This window comes from Apodemus sylvaticus, chromosome 22, assembly GCF_947179515.1.
Source record: "Apodemus sylvaticus chromosome 22, mApoSyl1.1, whole genome shotgun sequence".
NCBI classification, from domain to species: Eukaryota; Metazoa; Chordata; class Mammalia; order Rodentia; family Muridae; genus Apodemus; species Apodemus sylvaticus.
This window is the reverse complement of record NC_067493.1, coordinates 5,807,326-5,821,989: the sequence shown is the minus strand read 5'-3', so window position 1 is coordinate 5,821,989 and position 14,664 is coordinate 5,807,326. Positions and strand designations below refer to the sequence as shown.

General features: G+C 38.6%; 1 pseudogene; it reads right to left on the bottom strand.

The window, feature by feature from the left end:
* Window positions 1–11,494, bottom strand: part of LOC127673232 (zinc finger protein 14-like) — a 44,411-nt pseudogene extending 32,917 nt beyond the window's left edge.
* Window positions 11,495–14,664: the final 3,170 nt, after the last annotated feature.

The window sequence follows — 14,664 nt, the reverse complement described above, 5'->3', positions numbered from 1 at the left end:
GCATTTGGTGTATTGGCCAGTCCAGCTGTTTCCTGCTGATAGAGTCGTAGACAATGTCACAGTGACTCACCTCTGCTGTCCCTGTGAACAATGGCAGCTTTGCCTGGGTGAGGGTAGGGGTGGGGGGGAGGCGTTGTCACCAGGGGAGGGTTGTTATTTTTGTCACATGCTTGGTCCTGCTGGGAGGAGCCACTGTTCCTTGAGCCTCTTCCCACTGGCTCCTCCTGGTACTCCCAGACCCCTGGCCTGGCCAGCCGCTTCTTTGTGGTCTGCTGTGCCTGTCCTTGCCCCTTCTGTGCGCAGCTCACTGGGAGCTCCTGGACTCCACTCTGACCAGCTGCCCACTGCCAGACTGGCCGTGCTTACTGTCCTCCCTTGCCCTGGGGCTGAAGTTCAGGGTTCGGCAAGCTCCTCAGGGATTGAGGCCCTGCAGGCATTTGGGGCTGGATAAATGTCAGACAAGTGAGGCAGTTATGTGAGTCTTTAATCTCCTCCAGTGGCAGAGGATTAGACAATTTTTTGGTGGTTTTGTTATGTATTATAATTTTGTTTGAAAGAACTATCATTTGTTTTGTGTCTTCTAGGTTCTTATCACAGTGACTGAACACTTCTCCTCAGTTTTCCATCACTAATCTTTCCAGTAATTCCAGAGGGAGGTAGCCTTACTGTCATGTCACAGACTAGGACTCTGGAATACCGGAGGCTGTGTCCAAAGTCCCAGATCTTTCTCATTTCAGATTCCTTTGACATGTGACTTTCTGGTAAGGAGAGGATATGAAGAGTTTAAAAGTAGGTGGTGGCCCATCTGCAGTCCAAGCTACGTGGGAGGCTGAGGCAGGTGGATTTCTGCAAGTTTGAGGCCATCCTAGCTTATATATTGAATTACAGGACAGCTAGAGCTGTGCAGAGAGACTCTGTCTCACCCCTTCCCTCAAAATAAAAAAAAAATAAAATAAAAACAGGTGGTGACCCACCTACAGTCCCAGCTACCTGAGAGACTGAGGTATGATTGCTTGACCTCAGGAATTTATAGCCAGACTGGGCAGTAGAAAACTGTGACTCTGTCTCTTTAAAAAAAAAATGGGGCTGGGGAGATGGCCCAGTGGTTAAGTTGCTAAGAACTCCAAATTCTTTGTTTGCTTTTGCATAGGACTTGGGTTCAGTTCCCAGTACACACATTTTAATTCAAAACCAGCTGTACCTCCAGTTTCAAACCCTCTTTTGATCCCCATGGGCTTATATGTGATATATTTAACATCACTTAACACTGGCAAGAAACATCCACACACACAAAATTAAAAAAAAAAAATCAATTAAAAATAGTTTGGGAACTGTTGGTGGAAGATGAAAAGGTTGAACAGGAGGATACAGTGGGGAGCAGAGCTCATCTCTGCCTGCATCCCCAGGGTCACAGCATGGTGCTCCTAGCAATGAGGCATTAACTGCTGTATGAGGTGGCGTGACCAGTGCTGGCAGGGACGCTTTTACACTGATTCCAAGGTGCAGTCCCATGTGCAGAAGTGGGAGCTGCTCAGCCACGGGACAGATCCCAGAGTTGGTGTGGCCTCAGCTGGCCCATGCATGTCTAGAGCTGCACCCGTGCTGCATTGCATGTCTAGAGCTGCACCCGTACTGCATTGCATGTCTAGAGCTGCACCCATGCTGCATTGCCTGTCTAGAGCTGCACCCGTGCTGCATTGCATGTCTAGAGCTGCTCCCGTGCTGCATTGCTTGTTGGGTTTATTGCATTTATTCGGCAGCTGGTGTCAGGAGTCTTAGAAATGTCCATTCACAGTTCCGTTTGTTGGAATTTATCCCAAAGAAGTTTTGTATATATTCAGCGAGATGTCATCTGTAATGGGAAAATATTCTAAGCATACAATAGAAAATGCTTGTTTTATACAGCAAGCTGCAGTCAGAAGAAGTTAGGTGTGAGCACACACACGCACACACAGAATGAAGAAGTAAATATAATTAAAAGAAAAAGACGTTCTGGGGAGTGTTGTCCAGCAAGGTGTGTGTGGATAATAATAATACCATGCCGTATATTTTAAAAATTACAAGGAAGAATCTTGAAGGCTTTCGCCATAAAGAGATGAAAAACATTTGTGTAGCTGTAGACATTTAGCTGGTGTGAACCATACAGCTATTGAACTGTCCTGTGATAGGTGGTCAGTATGTCCCGTCTACGATTTTATCCCTCAGCTGAGAAATGAATTCAGGCCTATAATGTAGCACTCAGGAAGGTAAGACAAGAGGATTTGGGATTTAAGACTAGCCTAGGCTACAAAGCAAGTTCCAGACTAGCATAGGCTAAGTTATCTTAAGAACAAACAATGAGGGAAATTTAAATACAATCAAGTAGGCTTCATCTCTGGAATGCAGAGATGGTTCATTATATGAAAATCCATCAATGTAACGGACTATATGAACAAGTAAAAAGAAAAAAAATCATATGATCATCTCATTAGATGCTGAAAAAAATCCTTTGATAAAACACAACATTCTTTCATGTTTACAGTTTCAAAAAGAACAGGAATTCAAAGAACTTATCATATCATAATAACAGTAATACACTACAAACCAACAGCTGACTTCAAATAAATGCAGAAAAACTTTAAGCAATCCTACTAAAATCACGGACAAGACAAAGCTGACCATTTTCTCCCCATGTGTTCAATATAGAAGTTGTAGTTCTAGCTAGAGCAAAAAGGCAAAAATTGAAGATCAAGTGGATCAAATTGGAGAGGAGAAAGTTGAGTATTACTGCCTGCAGAAGACATAATAGTATATGTATTTGACCCACAAAATTCTACCAGAGAACTACTACAACTTATAAACAGCTTCAACTAAGTGGGTGGATATAAAGTTCACTCAAATCATCAGCCTTAATTTTTTAAAGTATGATAATCCTCCTGAGAGAAAAATTGGGGGAAGGACTTCCTTCACAAGAGCTGTAAATGATTGAAAACATTTTGATTTAACTCTAAACAAGCAAGTGAGATGTTGGTGTGATAAGAAGTTGAAGTTCCTGAAGAAATACATTGAAGAAGTCCTCAGAAGATGGAAAGGTCACCCATGGTCCTGGACAATAGGATTGAAATATTTAAAAAAAATAACTATCTTACTAAAAGAAATAAACAGATTCATTATGATTCAAATCAAAATTCCATTACAGATTTTAAAACCTTGAAATAGCAACCCATAAATTCATATGGAAAAAATTCCCAGGATAATCAAAACAATCCTGGACAATAAAAATTATCTGGAGGAATCACCATCCCTACCTTCCAGCTCTATTACAGAGCAATCTCGATATAAAATGCATGGTTTTGGTACTAATCAATGGAATAGAACTAATACCCAGAAATAAACCCACATATATATGGCCAAGTGATTTTTTACCAAGAACCACAAACCATCCTATAGAATGAAGATAGCACCAAGAATGGATCGAGCTGACTTTAGTGGTTCTCTGCGTATAGAAGAAGGAATACAGCTTGATATTTATCATCCTGCACAAATTTCTAGTACAAGAGGATCACAGACCTCAATATAAATCCAGAAGTAATAGAAGAAAAAATAGGAGTAGTCTTGAAGAGGAGACAATTTTCCTGAATAGAACACACATATCCTAGGCTCTAATAGCAAATATAAATAAATGTGATCTCATGAAATTCCAAAGCTTCCATAAGGTAAAAAAGAGTGTCAGCTGCAGGAAATGGCAGCTTAAACATTTTAATAATTCAACATACAATAGAGGGCTCGTGTATATGTATGTGTGTATGCATAAGTGTAAGTATATGTACATGGACATGTATGTGTATGTGTACATGTAAAATATGGTACAAATAAACAGCGAAATGCTTTTTAGCTATTAAAAACAAAGACAATAATATTGAAGGCAAATGGGTGGAACTAGAAAATATCTTCCTGGGTGAGATATCCTGGGACAACAACAACATGCAAGGGATGTACATAGTGATACGTGAATATTATCCCCCAAAGTACAAATTACTCATGATAGAACCCACTGACTCAACGTTAAACAAGAGTGAATGCCTAAGTGAGGATATTTTAATCCCACTTAGAAGGAACAAAATAGCTGTGGGAGGGTAAAAGAGAGAGAGAGACCTGGATGGGAGACAGGAAGGGGAAAACAACAGCAGGTAGAATCAGGTATGGGGAGAGAGAGAGTCACAGAGAGTCAGAATAATGAATGAAAATATGTAGATGTCAGACGTATGTGTGTGTGTGTGTGTGTGTGTGTGTGTGTGTGTGTGTGGGAATCTTTAGGAAGTTCCAGAGATCTGGATGATGGAAGCCACCAGGACTCATTGTAGATGAGCTCAGCAGAAACACCCAACAGTTGAAATAAGAAATCTAAAGAGACAACCAGACAGGACTCCCAGTGGAAGGATGGGGACACAAACTCACCTAGAAAACATCTGCCCTTTTGTGGAGAGGGCAAAATATGTCCTGTTCAAAAGAAATGCAGGTAAAAAAAATGGAGCACAGACTGCAGGTGTGGCTGAAGAGTGACACGCCCAACTTGAGACTGATGTCATAGGCAGGCGACAATCCCTGACAGTGTTAGTGATTCAGTGCTGTGGTGGCAGAGAGGAGTCTAGCATAGCTGTCTTCTCAGAGGCTGTAATTAGCAGCTGACTAAGAAAGATTCAGATTCACACAGCTATACTTCAGGTGGATATTGGGGATCACATAGGGGAGTTTGGAGAAAGATTGAGGCCCTGACGACTTACAGTGTCAACTAACATGTACACCTCGGCGGTCGCAGAGATTGAGCCACCAAAATAATAATAATAATAATAAAGAGACTTGTCCAAGGCCCCCTGGAATTCATGTAGAATTAGACTGCCTTGTGTTGTCTCAATGGGTCTGGCTGTGCCTATTCCTGCAGAGACTTGATACACTAGGGTCAGGGAATACCCAGGGATGAGGTGAAGAACACTGTAAGGAGGGACAAGGTTGGCACAGCAACTGGGATGTAATAAATCAATTAAGTAATAATAATAAAATAATTTCATTTATCTCAGTTCCAAGGGATGATGATCATACTTTTCTTCCTTTTCTATTAAATATACGGAGGACTCAGTACGCTGTTATCCAATCTCCTGAACTCAAAATGCATGCATTTTTCCGTGATGATTTGATCTAATTTTAAACGGTGAGCGTGACATTTAAAAGTAAGTAAACACTTCTTAATTTCAATATTCTACATATAATATGGGACTCCTATAAGTCATACTGTTTTTGTTTACCAAAATAAATATTTGTCTCTGGGATGAATGGGAGACCTGAGACGCTGATGTTCACAGGAGTTCATTGAGTGACCGTAACTAATATTCATAGCAGAGTGGACATGGAGACTGAGGTGGCAACAACTTATACCCAGGTGAGAATTCCAGTGGGGGAAGGAAGACATCACACAACCCACAGACCCTTGGGCTGATATTTGCCCTGATGACAAGATTCACACGGATAAAGATGGATCAGTGGTTCCCTGAATGCACAACCATTGCGTTGCTCAAATGAAAACCCATCCCACGGCAGCGAGCCAAAGATTGTCACTATTAATGACACTCTGTTGTACTTGCACACAGGAGACTCACACAACTGTCTCCTTAGAGAGATCCAGTCGCTGGTGTAAACAGACGCAGAGACTCAAAAACAAACCTCGGGCGTGGCTTAGAGAGTGTTTTGGAAGAATCAGGGAGAGAATGAAGTGATGTAAAATGTGTCAAGGATACCAAAAAAAAAAAAAACCTACACAATCAACAAACCTTGGTCCATGGGTCTCACAGAGACTCAGTCAACAACCAATGATCACGCAGAGGTTGGATGCAGGTCTGTGTCCGATGTGCAGCATGGTCTTCATTTGAATTTGTTTTAAAAGTTATTTATTTTTATTCTTTAATCTCTTTGTACAGTCCAGACTTTATCCCCTTCCTGGTCTGCTGCCTGACTGCTCCCAATCCCATGCCTTTACCCCTTCTCCAACAGGATGTCCCCAGCCCTCACCTGCACCACAATAGTCCTCCACACACCCTGAGACCTCAAGTCTCTCATGGATTAGCGGCATCTTCTCTCACTGAAGCCACAACTTGACAATATACAACACCCCTTCTTTTGAAAAGTATTGAGATCAGGTACCTGAAGATAATAAAAGCAATACACAGCAAACAAAAATAAAATCTCAAATAAAATGGAGAGATATTTGAAGAAACCCCACTAAAATCAGGGTTAAGACATGGATGCTCACTCTCCCCATATGTATTCAATAGAGTATTTGAATTTCTAGCTGAAACAATAAGACGACAAAAGGAGATTAGGGGGATACAAATGGCAAAGAAAAAGTAAAGGTGTCACTATTTGCAAATGATATGATAGTATATGTTAGAAACCTCCAAAATCCAACCAGAGAACTTCTACAGCTGAAAAATAAATTCAGGAAAGTGGCTGGATATAAAATTAACTCAAATACACAATTTGGATCCTTTAAAATCATGTGGGATCTTTCTGATTATTTTGTCAGAACACTTATCTCTACCTGGACTGATGTGTTGTGTTCCTTTGGGAAAGGACATGATTTTCCTTGCCTAGACGTGATGCCCCAAGGCTTTGTTGTAGCTAAGGGGGTCTTTCCTGCGAGGTTAAGGGGAGGATGTATGGAGTGGAGTGATTTGGGAAGTTGGGACTGGGAGAAAAGGGGTCGGGGTCAGAGCACCCTGGATGTAAAGTGAAAAAAATATATAAATGAAAGAAATAATAAAAAGTAACATTGGCTATGTTCAGCCATCAAAATGTAACATGGACATATTGTGCTTCTTGGTGTTGTTGGCTTACATAGAATAATTATTTGTGTCCTGCTTTGCCCAGCCTATATGAGAAAGCTGGAAGAAGAACTGACATTACATGCTATTGCTTTCCTTGCTTCTTTTGTAAATGATCTTTAATAGGTTATTTATATTTTCACTGAAGAAAGAATTTAGTTATGATCAATGTTGAATTTTATGTATCAAGGTGATATGTACAGAGCTATTATATTACAGGTGCATATTTGGTGTAGATTTCAGACAAAAATATTAAAAGTACAAAGGTCAAAGATTCTTCTGTGATTGATCTTAGCATGAAAGAGTAATCCGCTATATTTTTGGAAATAATATAGCACATCATATACCTTGAAATTCACAGGATATACTTTATTATTCGTAAAGGTAATCATGAGGAAATACTGGACCTAAAGAAGACCAAAGCCAGCAGAACAATCTCCAAAGTATGCATCTCCATGTCTGATGTCAAAGTGTTCTTAAGGTCTCCAACTCCTTTCTGCTTTGTTCACTGAAGCACAATTCGTTCTCTTTGACTGGTTTTATCCAATTCCTGAGCAGGTATCATATAGTTCTAACATCTCAAAAACTTGGGGTCTCTAAGATAACTTCAATTTCAAAGGTTCTTGTTTCAGTGTCCTGGATCCACACATGATCATCTCTGCTCCTCCAAAGAGATTGGGTCACTTTTCCAGCTCTGCCCTCTGTATCACTTTAAGCTCTGGTTGACTGCATTCTACTGCTCCTGTTGTTCTTGCTGTTCATCCCATGGTACTTCCATCTTCAAGATGCTGGGTTCTTCTGCTAGAACAAGTCTTGACCCATGGCCTCCCTTATGCTTGCTCAACGGTGCCAAGCCTCAGCTGTTCTGCATGACAACTTCATGAATGTCATTGGTGGTACGAAGTCAGTACCACCTGGGTTATTCTTACACATGACCAAGCCCAGCTGCACCATGAGGTCCAACCTTGGTGAGCTCTAGAACACACCTTTTTTGTCACTCAGAAAATACCAGTCAGTTTTCACCACAGTGATGCTGATTTCTTCTTCATCACCTTTAATTACTAGCTAGCCAGCATCAATTGTCTCTGTATTATTACCATTTAAGACTGAGCTGCTGAGTTCTGCTGCTTATTGGGGCTGGAAAACGGCTCCTTCCATTCCATTATCAGCAGCTTTCAATATTTCAAATATATCACTGCCTAATCTTGGCTTTCCTGGAACTTGCTTAGAGATCTACCTTGATCTCAAAGATCTGCGTGACTCTGTCTCGTGAATGGTGGGTTAAAAAGCATGTAACACCATGACATGAACTAAGATTTTCTGTTTATGCTTTAAAATCAGAACCCATAATCCAAATCTATCCCTTGGCAATTTGACACATACTTGTATGTTCATATGTCTACATCAAAACAATAACCATGTAATAATAATTCCTAACATGATACAGTTCACTTTCACACAACTGCAAATACATATGTTTAGCTGAATGTAATCTTGTCCTAATGTAGCCATTCTTTAATTCCATTGAATATACTTGATAACAAGATTAACCTTCATTCAACTTCCTGATGATGCCTTGCATTTTGAAACGTTCTTTTTTTTTCTTTCTTTCTTAGTTTCTATGCTTGTTTAAACCTTTCAGGCCAAATTCTATGCAGTGATTTTACTGTCTTACTTTGTCAATACAACTAATGTAAACAGTTTTACCTTTACCTCAAGGAAACTCTTCAGACAAGGGCAGCAAACTTCTTTGCGAAAACATCAAAAAAAAAAAAACCAAACAAACAAACAAAAAAAAAAACCAAAACAAAAACATCTCCAGAGTGGAAATAATCCCAAGCACCCATGTCTATCATATCCTACTATGATACCCTCCTAACTCCCACTTAATTCATGATCATTTTCATTATGTTTCTCTCCAGCACACAGAATTTGGAGACTTATCACTAGTGAAAACACTTTACCACATTGATTACATTAATAAGTTTTCTGTCCAGTGTGTGTTCTTTTATGATACTGGAGATGACTGGGTCTTGCAAAGGCTTTACCACATTGATTACATTCATAAGGTTTCTCTCCAGTATGTGTTCTTTTATGATGTTGGAGATTACTGGGTTCTGCAAAGGCTTTACCACATTGATTACAGTCATAAGGTTTCTCTCCAGTATGTGTTCTTTTATGTATTTGGAGATACCTGTTCTGTGCAAAGGCTTTACCACATTGAATACATTCATAAGGTTTCTCTCCAGTATGTGTCAATTTATGTCTTCGGAGAGTACTGTGATGTGTAAAGGCTTTACCACATTGACTGCACTCATAAGGTTTCTCTCCAGTATGTGTTTTTTTATGTATTTGGAAATCACTGGGTCTTGCAAAGGCTTTACCGCATTGAATACATTCATAAGGTTTCTCTCCAGTATGTGTTCTTTTATGAATTTGGAGATTACTGTGCCGTGCAAAGGCTTTACCACATTGATTACATTCATAAGGTTTCTCTCCAGTATGTGTTCTTTTATGTCTTTGGAGAACACTGTGATATGCAAAGGCTTTACCACATTGATTACATTCATAAGGCTTATCTCCAGTATGTGTTCTTTTATGAATTTGGAGATGACTGCACCGTGCAAAGTATTTACCACATTGATTACACTCATAAGGTTTCTCTCCCGTGTGTGCTCTTTTATGTCTTTGGAGATAATTGTTATATGCAAAGGCTTTCCCAAATTGACTGCATACATAAGGATTCTCTCCAGTATGTGTTCTTTTATGATATTGAAAATTACTGCACTGTGCAAAGGCTTTACCACATTGATCGCATTCATGAGGTTTCTCTCCTGTATGTGTCATTTTATGTGTTTGGAGATTACTGGATCTTTTAAAGGCTTTACCACATTGATTACATTCATGAGGTTTCTCTCCAGTATGTGTTCTTTTATGATATTGAAAATTACTGCGCTGTGCAAAGGCTTTGCCACATTGATCGCATTCATAAGGTTTCTCTCCAGTATGTGTCATTTTATGTCTTTGGAGAGCACTGGGTCTTGCAAAGGCTTTACCACATTGATTACATTCATGAGGTTTCTCTCCAGTATGTGTTGTTTTATGATATTGGAGATTACTGCATCTTGTAAAGGCTTTACCACATATATTACACTCATAGAGTTTCACTCCAGTATATCTTCTTACATGCCTGCAATGATAGTTAGCACATGTGAAATCTTTACCACATTCATTACTCTGATCAATCATGTAATTAATATGAATTATGTTTACAATTTGTCTAATGGTAAAGAAGCATCAGACCTTAAGGTTTTAGCACTTTATATATTCATGTTGTTCTCCCTCATCATGAGTTGTTCAAGACACCTGTGATGGTTATTACACGGCTCATATTTATAATACCCTCTTTTTATATGATATATTTTAGCTATCTGAATAAAGTTAGAAAAACTCTGATCTGTATAACACTGATTATATTCATATTTTTCCTCTAGTGTGAATTACACCACATGTGACTGGGAACCAGGACACACAGAAGAATTACCAAATTCCTAGTTCCCATAAAGATTTTTTTACACTATGAGATTTGGGATATTCCCTGTAAAGCTAAAAACCCAACTAATTACAAATGTCTTTCATATTCCTAATTTCTTCCAAAGGCAGAATACTACATATCTTCTTGTTTTAGAACAAAAATTTTATGTTTCTTCTTTCCATATCCCTATGCTCACATGATTATTATCCATTGTGACACATGATATACCTAATAAAAAGAATGATAAATGAAAGGTTTAAGCATTGCATTCACACTGTTTGAATTTTTGTTTCTCATAACATGTGCAATATGGACTAATGTATCTCCACAACAATATTCTTGATTCTCATAAAATGCCCTCTCACCAAACTGAACCATATTACTACAAGAATATTAGTATCACCAAATTTTCTATGGACTATTTGCTTATAGAATGTTTTGGATATAAATTTATCACTATTCAATGTGCAATTTCTAAATACTACGAGACTATACAGATTGGCAGATCCACAACACAGGTTTAACGGAGCTACTTATCTAATGGATACACAAATCACATATCGGATCTTGAGGTCCATGGTTTTTTAAAGAATATTTTAATCATATCTACACTTAAAGGACTGTTACTTTACACTCTAGCTTTTTGCTGGAGATTCCATAAGATATTAAAATTTCCTCAGAGACAATTTTGTATCAGCTTGCACAGAAAAATTACCTTTCATGACTTTTATTATTTTGACAATGTTCTTCAAGATGATGCTCTTTGCAATTATAGCCTAAAACACAGTAATAGAACATGAATGATATAGTATTGGAAAATAGGCAAAATTAAAGGTACTGTGAATTTTAACTGCACCATGATAGTTACAGTGAAAATTCAGAGAAACTGAATTATTCAGCTCAATTTTCATACAATTAAAATAATAGAAGTTCATCAATAACCAAGAAACATTTGTTTCCTTCAGAAAAAAATAACAGTCTTACCTATAGCTTTGAGGTTCAGGTAGGTTTCAAACATCACATTTTTGTAGAGACTCTTCTGGGAAGGATCCAGCAAATTCCACTCCTCCTCAGTGAATTTCACATGCACATCATCAAAAGTCACTGCATCCTAAATATCCCATACAAATGTACAACACAAAGCATGATACTAACATCACCGGAAAACAAATATATGCTTTCTCAAATATATATTCACATAATTCTCGTGCTTGCTCTGCTTATTTTCTGACTCATAATTTATAATTACTGTGTCCTTTTAGAAGGAGCTTTAATTATAAGATACACCTCTGTCACTTTTGAACACTTTGAATAGGATATAGCCTTGCCAAAGAAATGCGAATTGAGAGGGAGATGCAGAGGAAACAGATCCACAATACCGAGCACACATCTGAAAAATTGTATGAACAATTACTAACTACAAACATGATGGGCAAGATGGGTGTATTTTCTCATGTCTTTAATCACAGAGGCACAGGCAGGTGTATGTCATTTACCTAGACACTGGCATGGCCTTTGTAATGTGTTCTAGGAGACTAAAATGTATATTTTAAGACCCTCAATCCCTACAAAAAACAACCATGGGAAAAAATGATACTGAACTCAAAGTTCTTTATGAAAGTTCCTACTAAGAAGTATAAATTCACAGAACATCTGTATTCACCTGGCAGATATATGAAGTTTAATCTATAACATTTGGTCAAATTTCAATACTGAAGACATGGATGAAAAAACACACAAAAATATGCTTATATTACAAATATAAGATGTGTGTTTTTTGTGGTTTCTCTACTACTTTAAGGACAGACAAAGCTACACAGCAAAATTTGGTTTGGAAAAGAAAAGCAAAAAATAGAATAAATATAAAAATATAAAACAACTAGACTTGTAAAATAGATTATCACTGAATAGCAAATGTATATATTGTATTTTATATGATTTAAGGGAAGAGATTATAGTGCATATATGGGAGCATGAGAAGAAAGCTGAAGGGTCAGTTTCAACCACAACACAGAACACACCAAGGATACAATGTTTCCCCTCTACAAGAAATGCTGGGTAAAATCTGGAGCAGAGACTGAGAGCATGGCCAATGAAAATTTGCCCCACTTGAGATTGCCATTCTATGGACAGGCACCAATCCATGACATTATTAATGACACTCTGTTATGCTCCCATACTGAATCCTTGAGCAATAGTCCATTGAGAGGATCCACCAAGCAGCTGACTGAAAAAGCTGCAGAGATCCAGAATCAAACATTGCATGGACCTTGGGGACTATTATGGAAGATTTGTTGAAAAGATTGTAATCCCTGAGGAGGATAGGAACTCCATAGAAAGACCAAGAGACTCAAGTAACAAGCACCCTTGGGGACACTCAGAGACTAAGCCACCAACCAAATAGCATACACAGGATGGACTAAGTCCCCTGGCACATATATAGCAGATGTGCAGTGCAGACACTCAGAAGGTCATCCAACAACTGTAGCAAGAGCTTTCCCTATAGCTGTGGGGGGGATATCTTTTGAAACTGTTTCCTTAACTGGGCTGCCATGTCTGGCCTCAGTGAGAGAGGATACACTTAACTCACAAGAGAATTGATGCACCAATTTTCGGGCTACCTGGGGGCCCCACATCCTCTCAAATAAAAACAGAGGAGACTGGGGAGGGACTCTGCCATAGCAAGGGACATATAATTGGGATAGTGATAAGGGTGACAATGAATATATAAATTATTGGAATAGCAAAAAAAGAGAGAAAAAATAAAATTTTCATTCGATAAACACTATCCTGGAAGGTATCTGGAATGGCTCCTACCAGAAACTCTTCCACAAGCTTCGCAAAGAAAGCCAGACAGGTCAGACAAGCAGCCAAAGACATCATCCTATCTAGAAGCTTTTTGTTTAAATCAACTACATACCCTGATCACTATAGGCAAATGTTCATCATGTGATATAAATTCATTCAGTCTTTCTTCAGTGATCCTAGCAGTCTGCAGGAGCTCCTACACTGATCAAATATCTAAAGTCTCCTTGGACACTCAAGGTAAAATCTTGAAAGTCACATCTTTTAACATTTTGGCAGCTTCCTTTCCCTGTATACATCTTTCTATGGCAGATTTAACAATACCTTAGTTATCTCAACAAGTTGTGGTCGCAAAATGCAACTCAAGCATCATCCTCATAATTTCACTGCAATGAACTTCCCTGGGGTGCTGACTGTACAATAGAATGGTGTAATAGTGCCAAACTGAAGCCATACAGGAATAATCCATAATCTTGAAATTTATCTTCTATCAGTTTTCAGAAGACATACCATAGGAATGATCCTCTCAAGTTTGACTTCAAAGTTGATGGACTTTGCATCACTTAAACCACATTTGCAGCAGGTTTTATTCAAAGTTCCTTCTTGCAACTAGGAAACACATTGCCTACTCCTTTTATGAATTTAAGACTTAGCTGGAGGAAGTGTTACACTTAGGATATGTTCTTAGCCGTCTATCCACAAGGGTATGTGCTCCACTAAGTTCATATCTGTTTCATTTATAGCAGATTGAAACTAAGAAAAAAATTAAGATGTACCTCAACCAAAATATGGATACAGAATATATGGATCATTTACAAAATGAATTATATTTAGCCTGTAAAAACAATGACAACATGAATTTTGCAGGCACATTGATACGTCTAGATACCATCATTCTAAGTGAGGTATGCCAGACCCCAAAGGACATACATATATGTAGTCACATACAAATGAATAATAGCCATAATGTAATGGATATCCCTGCTGCCTTTTTTGGCCCTGAAGAAACTAAACAAGAAGGAAGGCTAAGGGGCTGGATAGATGACTCAGCATCTAAGAGCACTGACTGCTCTTTAGAAAGACTTTAGGTCAAATACCAGCAAGCACATGATGGCTAACAACCACAAGTAATGACATCTGAGACCCTCTTCTGGTGTGTCTGAAGACAGCTAAGAGTGTTCATATATATATATATAATAAATCTTTAAAAGGAAGGAAGTCTAAAATGAGCATGGTTGAATCTCACTCAGAAATAGAAATAAAATAGTCATAGGAGACAGATGAAAGAGAAAGAACTGGAAAGGCATGTAGTTAAGAAAGGGGAAGGGGAGGTAACAAAAAGTTGTGGTGAGGAGAAAGGTAGGGCCATAGGGTGAGGAAAATTATTTGAAGTCTGCAGCTGTGAGGGGTCTAAGAGTTTAGGCATCTTTAGAATGTGCCACAGACCACGAAAGTGAGGGCAACAGGGAG